General features: G+C 43.1%; 1 long non-coding RNA gene across 3 annotated transcripts; it reads left to right on the forward strand.

The window, feature by feature from the left end:
- The first annotated feature begins 28 nt into the window (after nt 1-28).
- Nucleotides 29-8,073, forward strand: LOC143443908 (uncharacterized). 3 transcript variants are annotated; one of them, XR_013113307.1, is made up of 4 exons: nt 29-163; nt 2,106-2,234; nt 2,703-2,778; nt 7,887-8,073. It is a non-coding gene; the product is annotated as an uncharacterized LOC143443908 (long non-coding RNA). The 3 variants fall into 3 exon arrangements; XR_013113308.1 differs by having other exon boundaries at nt 61-278; nt 7,757-8,073; XR_013113306.1 differs by having other exon boundaries at nt 61-278.
- The last annotated feature ends 706 nt before the right edge of the window (nt 8,074-8,779 follow it).

An 8,779-nucleotide genomic window follows, 5' to 3' on the forward strand; every position in this document is an offset into this window, starting at 1 on the left:
TCGCTACCGGGGGGTCCGTGCGAGGTTTCCTCGCGGGCAAGTGGTGGTGGGGGGGAAGCATGCGTGGAGGAGTCTCGCGAGAGCGCGCAGCATCGCGACTTGCCGCCGAGGGACTTTAGGAATGAGGGTGCGAGGGATGTTCGCAGCGGAGGGACACACTGAGGTCCGGACCTTGCTCTTCCAGAGACCGTGAAGCAGGGCAGGAAATGGCAGTGAGCGTAGTGCCTCAGGCCGGGCAGACGCCGCTGGCGGCTGGAATAATTTCTTTAGTGGAAAGGGTGCGATTGTGTGTGTGTTGTGTGTGTGTGTTGAGGTTGGGGGAGGAGGGTGGGAGGGACTCCTTTGTGACAACTGGCGGAGGGATTACAGTCAGGATCTGGTTGTGCATGGATTGCTAGGGTCTGGGATCCTTGGCTGGAGCCAGCACTCCTGAGGAAGGATGTGTGGCTGGCTCTGTTCAAATGGTCAGGAGAAGTCTTATTTTCATTTTGGGAAATCTCTTAATTGCCCAAGGCTCTGGGAAGGTCTGAGTGGCTAAGCATGATTAAAAGGGCTATCGGGAGACCTAATAGGACCGGGCTCAGATTCCCCTAGTGCTGCAAAACTTTATAGCTAGATGTCCCAGAACCTGCTGGCTCATAAATGCCTATCCTTGTAAGTGCCTACTTTGTGACAATGTTTTAGGCTCTTGGCATTCATTAGTGCGTAACACAACTCTTATTCTCAGAGGTAGGTAGCTTATTAGAAAACAGGCCAATGACTTATTTCTCAAAGGTTTTGCCATGATTTGGCTAACTCTAGCATCGCAGAGGCATAGAGAGTACCATAAGGATAAAAGGCATAAACTGAAGGAAGGTTAGGGATAATCTAGTATCTGCCACAGGATAGATGGAACCAGCACACAGCTTGTTTTAATTGCATTTAAAAGGAGTATCACTGAGTACTGTTTCCGTACTAGACATGGTGATAGGTGGTAAGCAAAACAGGAACCACTGCCATTAGTAAGCTACAAATAATGTTCTGTGTAACTGGGGTGAATCCTCCGAAGAAAAGAAACACATTGAGATGTGGGCTAGATAAGAGGTCTGGGTAAATTTCTTGGAAGAAGCAGTACTAAGGATGAGATCCAAAAGACAGACCAAGTAGGGATTGAGCAAAGCCTGGTCCTCACAAGAATCCCATAGAGAGGATGGGATTGTCTCTCTTTTAGAGTTTAGGGCACTGAGACCTCAGTAGGGTGGTGCAAGTGCTAAAGGTGGTGGGGCAGTCATGGGAACCCAGGTTCAGAATCAGATGAAAATAGGGTCTTTTATGTCCGTGGCCCTCTTGTTGGTATTGAGCCAGGTGCATATCTCAGCAGCTCAAGGTTACAAACTTGAAGGCTTGCTGGACTTAGGGAGATTTTAATTTGAACCGTGTGAAGTAGAGTGTAAGACAAGAGGAAGCTGGGTGTGATGGCACATGCTTGTCCTCCCAGAACTTCAGAGGTGGTAGAGGCAGCAGGATCAAGAGTTCAGCGCTGTTCCTCACTACAAAGCAAGTTTTGAGGCCAACTTGGGCACATGAGGCCCTGTCTTAAAAGGTTGCTAGTTAAGTATTATGTTTACTTGAGCACATGTGTCTGTGTCTTGAGAGCAGAAGAGCACATTTGTCAGTAGAGAAGTGGATCCACACACAGGTCAATAAATGCAAGCTGGAGACATTGGAGAGGTTATTTTCTTAAGTCTCATTACAGATGGTGGGGATTGAATGGGAGGTTCTATTTTTCCTCGCATGTGCAGCCATTAGATCTAGTCTCTTGCTAGACTGGAAAAATGGATCAAGACTTACCCGATCAGCTTATTAAAGGAGCCTGGCTAGCAGTGGGAGAATCACAGTTTTGAATAACTGGGAAACACATCCATTCTCCACACTAGGATGTTAGCTTAGTGAAATATGAAATAGGATGCAAAATATCGTTTTTGAGATAGTCTGGCTATGTAGCCCAGCTGGCCTTGACTTGTGAGCTTTCTGCTTCTACCTCTGGAGTGCTGGGGCTACAAGTATGCATTAACCATGCCTTTCGCTTAGAAGTGTTCCTCCCTTCTGCCTCTGGCTTCATACAGGAGCTTGTCAAGGGAGGTATGTGGAAAATTTCCATTTGTTCCTGGTCTAGAAATTACTCTCCTAAGATCTTGCCTCAGAAGAAAACGATCATCCTTAAGACATCTGTACTTCTCTGTCACCTAAGCAGGGTAAGACAAAATCTCAAGTCTGCGGTGAGAAGTTGCAACGTGTCTTTTTAAAAGTTCTACCTGGAGCTGAAGACATTTGGACTCATTTTTATTATCTCTTAGGTGTGAGGACTGTTAGATCTTGTGGTCTTTCAGAAGTACATAATTGTATCTTAGTGGGAAATTTCAAACATATTCAAAAGAATTAGCCTTCCAGCTTTAACTGTTAGCAATTCATGGCTAATCTGTTTACTCTCTACCTCTACCCAGCCTCTTGATCTAGAAATATTTTGAAGCAAATCCTGAGTGCTTTATGTATTCTGTGCAAGCATCAGAATGCATTTCAGAAAGTCAGGGGTCCCAATTTGGGACAACTTCAGTAACATAATATGCCCACTCCAGGTGTAGCAACAATTTATTTTGAAGGGAGACTTGTAAAGGGCAATAAATGCTTCCATATTTGATAATGAAGTATTATGTTTACTTTAGCACAAGTGTTTTCATCCTGAGAGCAGAAGAGCACATTTGTCAACAGAGAAGTGGATCCACATGTAGGTCAATACATGTAAGTTGGAGACATTGGAGAGTGGTGGTATTATTATTATTATTATTATTATTATTATTATTATTATTATTATTATTATTATTATAAGATCTCAATCCCTGGGTAGATCAGCGACATCTTCCTCTTCGAATCCAAGAGAGCATTTAACCCATTGCTGCATTGGTAGACCTTCTCCCACAGCTGTTTACAAGCAGGCTTGCCATTGCTCTCCTCTGTCCATGGTGCTGACCCATCCTCCCTTTGGCTCCAGTCTGAAGAACTGTAACTTAGTTTGGTTAATATGATTTAATGTAGGGTTACTGTAAAAGTGATCATTAAAAATGCATTAAACAGCTGCATGAAGTGCTGCATATATCTGTGCCAAGTAAAATTAGCCACACATTCCAAGCTGGAACATGTCCCAGTAATACTGGTTAGCTTTAATTTTGTTGTTGTTGTTTTGCTCTCATAAGAGAAATAGCCAAACTCAAACAAATACCACATGTGTATTTGTGTGTCTGTTTCAGACATGTATTTTCCAGTATTGTTTTTTAACAAAGGTAATTAACTGTTCATTTCACAAATTAAAAATTGTCTTTTCATGGGCTAATAACAGTAATAACATAACTATAGTTCTCAGACTATTGAGCAATACAATAGTAAGGGATGTTTGGCCATTTCCCTTCCACACAGATAGAGACAGTACAAAGACAGACAGGGGCTTGAATTTAGGACCTTTTGCATGCCAGTCAACTTTTCTACCACTGAGTTGTAGTCTCAGCTCTCTGTTATTTCTTGAAATGCTCATGGAGTAGTTCTTATTATTTTTTTTTTTGATGTGGGCTGGAGCAATGACTTTGTGGTTAAGAGCACTAGCTTCTCTTCTAGAAGACCCAAGTTCAATTCTCAGCACCTACATAGTGCCTTATAACCATCTTTAATTCCAGTTCTTGGGGATCCATCACCTCTTCTGGTTCTTTGGGACACCAGATATGCATGTGGTACATAGACATACATGTAGACAAAGCACTCATGTATATAAAATAAATATAAATTTAACAAAATTTAATGGTGAGGCACTATTAGGGCAGATAGATAATATGACTTACAGCTTTTGTTCAAAGTATTAACAGAATTAATACTAAAATAGACAAAGTTAGAATTACCTTTATTAGAATGCATGAGGCTGAAGCCTGTATAAAGGCCAGTGATATCACAGAGTAACAGCCTGTACAGGTATGTCAGGTGTATTCCCTCTCCTCCACCCCCACTGTGTGTATATGTGCTTCCATACTTGAATGTCATTCTTTAGGAGATGTTCATTTTGGTTTAGGGGACCAGGCGTTCACCGATGAGGCTAGCCTGGCTTGGCACAGCCTCTAGGCATCTTTCTGTTTCTGCTTTCCTAGTGCTGCAATTACAAGCATGTACCACTATGATCAGTTTTTTTCCTATAGTTAAAAATTATTTTATTGTTTGAGAATTTCAGGGATGTGTATGATGTGTTTTGATCAATTCTGCTCTGCGTTCTTTCTCTTCCAGTTCCTCCTCACCCTTCCTCTTCTCTCCCAATTCCATCTGCTCTCTTTTAATTTTTAGATTTATTTAATCTTAATTTTGTTTCTATGAGTGATTTGTAGGAATGTATGTATGTGTACCATATGTGTGCCTGGTACCTGAGGAGGTCAGAAGAAGTCAGGTTCTCTGTAATTGGAATTATGGACAGTTGTGAGCAGCCATGTGGGTGCTGGGAACTAAATCCGAGTCCTCCAAAAGAGAGACAAGTGTTCTTTACTGTTGAAGCAACTATCCAGCCCCTGCTTTCTCTTAAAAAAAAAAAAAAAAGACCTCACTGAGTGTGGGGAAGAAATCTCGCGGGGGGGTGGGGGGAGGGAGTCCACCGGCCGCCAGCAGAGGGTCCCACATTCACACAGCCATAGTGAGCTGGCTGCGGTGGCTGCGGTTTGAGGTTCCAAAGGCTGGGAACCTGGCAGAGGCAGATCAGGCGACACGTGGAGTTTCCCAAAGCTTTTATTGTTCATGGCATGGTGAGTGGGTGTAGATGATGAGCGCTCTCCCGAAAGCCAGGCTCACCTGGCCTTCTCTAGGGAGGGGGAAGAGAAGGAATATAAGGAATATATAAGGAGGGAATAACTTAATTAGCTATACTCCTGGCCTTTAGATAACTCATTAATATTTAAATCTCTGGAGGTGGAGACCTCTACCTGTGTCCTACGTGATTGATGGGTGCAGGCTAAATGGAGTTACCTCATCCAAGGCCCAACAACTGAGTGCTGCCTCTATGTGCAAATATGTAGGGCCATCTACTGGAGAATGGACAGCTTCTCAAGAGCTGTATCCCTGAAGAGAACTTTCTCTTCCTCTTTCAAGAGCTGCCATGGTCCAACAGCTCGTTAGCTAGCCGTGGAACTTCATGGGCCCCTCCCCTGCTCACACGAGGACTTCTGCTGACTTGATCTTCTGTAGGTCTTGTGCATGCAAGACCAGCTGCTGTGACTTCATGTGCAATGACCCTACCATGTTCAGCAAATGGCATTTTCCTGCAGACATCCACTTCTCACTCTTAAGGTCATTCTGTCCCTTCTTCCATGACCTTGGAGGTGTGGTATAGGGATGTGATATAGATGTTTCATTTAGAGTTGGGCACTACACAGTCTCTTATTCTTTACATATGACCGGCTGTAGATCTTTGTATTAACTGCCATGTATCGCAAAAGCAAAAACAACACCAAAAACCCCAGACCAAACATTTTGATGAGAGTTGAGAGATGCACTAACCTGTGAATATGAAAGAAACTTAGGGGAAGCTTATTACTATGTCCATTTAGCAAAGTAATAACACTAGGGTCCCTGTCTCCCAGGACCTATCACCTAGCCTGTTAGCATTCTGTCTAAATTCCACCCCGACAGTTACCTGGCAACAGCCAGGTAGGCCTGGCCTACTATAAAAGGGGCTGCTTGCTGCCTCCTCTCTCTCTTGATCTCTTGCTCTCTCTTGCACCTCTCTTGCCTCTTTCTTTTCCCTGTCCCCTCACCTCTTCTCCCTTCCCTTCCCCCTCTCCACATGCTCATGGCTGGCCTCTACTCCTCTACTTCTCTACTCTCTACCTCTCTACCTCTCTCTGCCTCTACTACCCTAACTCCCCTCCCCATGCCCTGAATAAACTCTATTCTACACTATACCTGTATGTGGCTGGTCCCTCAGGGGGAAGAGATGCCTTGGCATGGGCCCACTGAGACACCCCCTTTCCCCATACCTCTCCACACCTCCACAGAACATATTCTTTCTCTTTCTCTTTTTATAAACACATCATAGCTAGTCACAGGGGTTTGGTCCAATTGGCAGTAGCAGGCACGAGTTCCATCTTATGGATTAGACTTAAGTTGAACCAGAGTTTGGTTACTTGTACAACATTCATGCCACTACTGCACTAGTGGGCATATCTTGTCAGGGCAGTTGTTACTGTAGCTTGGAGGGTAACTGTGTATACAAACTGCAGTACTTTGGAAGCTGCAAATATGAGCAAAGCTGTGGCTTCCAGACTGGTACCAGCTTGATTTCCCATGTCTTACGACTCTCGTATTATATCTTTAGCAATACAATCTTATGGTCAAGTTCTACAGGGCAACTGTAGCCTGCATATAATAGACTTTCCAACACTCTTCTGCTGTGTGACGCCTGTTCCCATAGAACTTTGTTTACACTTCTGGGAGGAATGCATCTTTCAGTTTCAGGAATGTCATTGGTAAGATGTTCCTCCCCACCCCTGCACCTCAGCAATACAGCTTAGCACTCAAAGACATCATGCAAATAACCCCCATTTGGCCTGGAGACCTTTTGTATCCTGAGCATATTTGTTGAGAATGACGAGAAATGTTCATTTATCATTTGTTTCCTCTCCCTTCTTTGAACCCTGAGCTGTCTTGGAATAAAAGCTTCAGAAAAACCCAGAGTTCCCTGGTTCTACTGAATCTGGAATTTGACTCAGTACCTTAGTAGTGGTTGTTGATGGGTTGTGGTAGACAACGAATACCAGTATGCTCAGCTTTTCATGTAGAGTCTGGGGCTGGGACTCTCTCTACTGTAAAATTCCATTTCAATTTATGATTTGAATTTGTGTATACATGTGATGAACTTTTTAATGTGATCTTGTATTCTGAAAGATGTACAAGAGCTGAGGACAAAGAGCTGAGGAGAACTTTTTAGACAGAACATTTTTTTTAGATAGATCTGAACAGAACTTTTTAGAACAGAACTGAGGATAATTTTGGGGGGTGGGGGGATTGTCAGGATACAAGAGAACTTTTAGACAGAACTGAAGTCAAGAAGAACTTAGAAGTAAAGACATAGCAGTGGGAGAAAGGACATTAAGAGTAAGAGCATTATTATGACATCAGACCAGGAGGAGAGAGCAAGATTAGAAGGAGAATGCAGAGTGGGATAACTTAGAAATTATAGGTAACATAAAAACTAAGAGAGCAATGTGTAGTGTGCAGAGGGAAAGAGGAAAAAAGAAGGAGCTGCAGAGAGCAGAAGGAGCAGGCAGCTTCTCCTTACCACGGGACAGAACAGATCCTTTCTTAATAACAAGGCAGGCTTAGTCTTATTAAAGGAGCAAAGCTTTCTTCTTAAAAACTTGGGTTTAATTCATTTAGCATTAAATGGGTAGAAGCTTTTTCTTTCTCTGTGCAATAAAGATTGGAGCTCATTTTTTTTTTTTTACCCAGAATGAGTGAGTTCTTTCTGCACTGGTGGTGCTTGCTCTTTTGCTCCAAATGCATATGTAAGTATGGGTGTGTGTGTAAGTATGTAATTGTGAGAATGTATGCATGTGTGTGTGTAGATATGTAATTGTGAGAATGTATGCAAGCTGAGCCCAACTGGTTTGAATGGAATGCATAAATGTGCATGCGTGAATCTGTATATGTATTATGTGAGTTTATGCATATTTGCTTATGTGGAAGTTTTTCCTTCTAGGAGCATCATTTTCTTCTCCTGGTTCAATTAGAAGTTTATTGCTCCAAACTTCCCCCTAACCTGATGAGCATCTGGACAAAAGGAAAAAGGCTCAGCAATTAATTCTTTACTTAATCTCCTGCTGTTTTAGGATGAATTGCTAAATGCCAGAGACTGCAAAGAGAGGAGCTGGAATTTTCCTTTACCCCCCACCCCCCTTAGGATCTTTCTGCTTTTCCCCCTTGTCTTAGAGAACTTTCATAGGAAACTTAGTAATAAATGCTATAATCACTTTTCAAAGTGTCCCTTTTTCTTCCTGCGACTTGTACTAGCAGGCTGAAAGTTAGAGTGGCTCAGTTCCTGCTGAGCTAGAACAAAAGCCACCTTAATCTTTCACTGTTAGGCTACAGGTGTCAGTCACCTAAGCCAGCAGCTTTTTACCCTCAGAAAGAGCAAGGAAGTTTTTAGGACTTTTTATAAGTTATCACCAGCATTTCAGTATAGTTAGAGAGCTAGAACATCCAAAGACCATCAGTCTTTAAAACCACCCCAGAGTCCCTACCCTGTGTTCTGCTTCAACCTGCTCCAGGCCGGGAGGCTCCCAGGAGTAAGCAAGGAAAGAGCTAGGACGGGGCATGGCAGTTACTGTGAAGCAAACGATGAATGTACATTCCTAAAATCATACAGACAGCTGCAGTTTGGCTTCCAAGAAACAGCAGTACCTGTGGTTGATGGCCTCTTGGAGATGCTGTTTCCCTGCCGCTCAGCGTCAGAATTAGTGAATTGTCAGGAAGAACTGAGCTGTTTATAGTCTGTGAACTTGCAGTTTATGGGATTTCATAGTTTTGTTTTCCTTGCCATTTTGCTAATGCAGTTTTGTGAGCAAACACTGCCTATAATTTAAATCTGCCACAGTCACACCACACACACACACACACACACACACACACACACACACACACACACACACACCTTAAAAGCACTCCACAGTCCTCTAATCCTCTGATTAATCATGTGTAAGCATCATGTTCTCAGGAAACCAGC

The sequence above is a fragment of the Arvicanthis niloticus genome, chromosome 1, assembly GCF_011762505.2.
Source record: "Arvicanthis niloticus isolate mArvNil1 chromosome 1, mArvNil1.pat.X, whole genome shotgun sequence".
NCBI lineage: Eukaryota > Metazoa > Chordata > Mammalia > Rodentia > Muridae > Arvicanthis > Arvicanthis niloticus.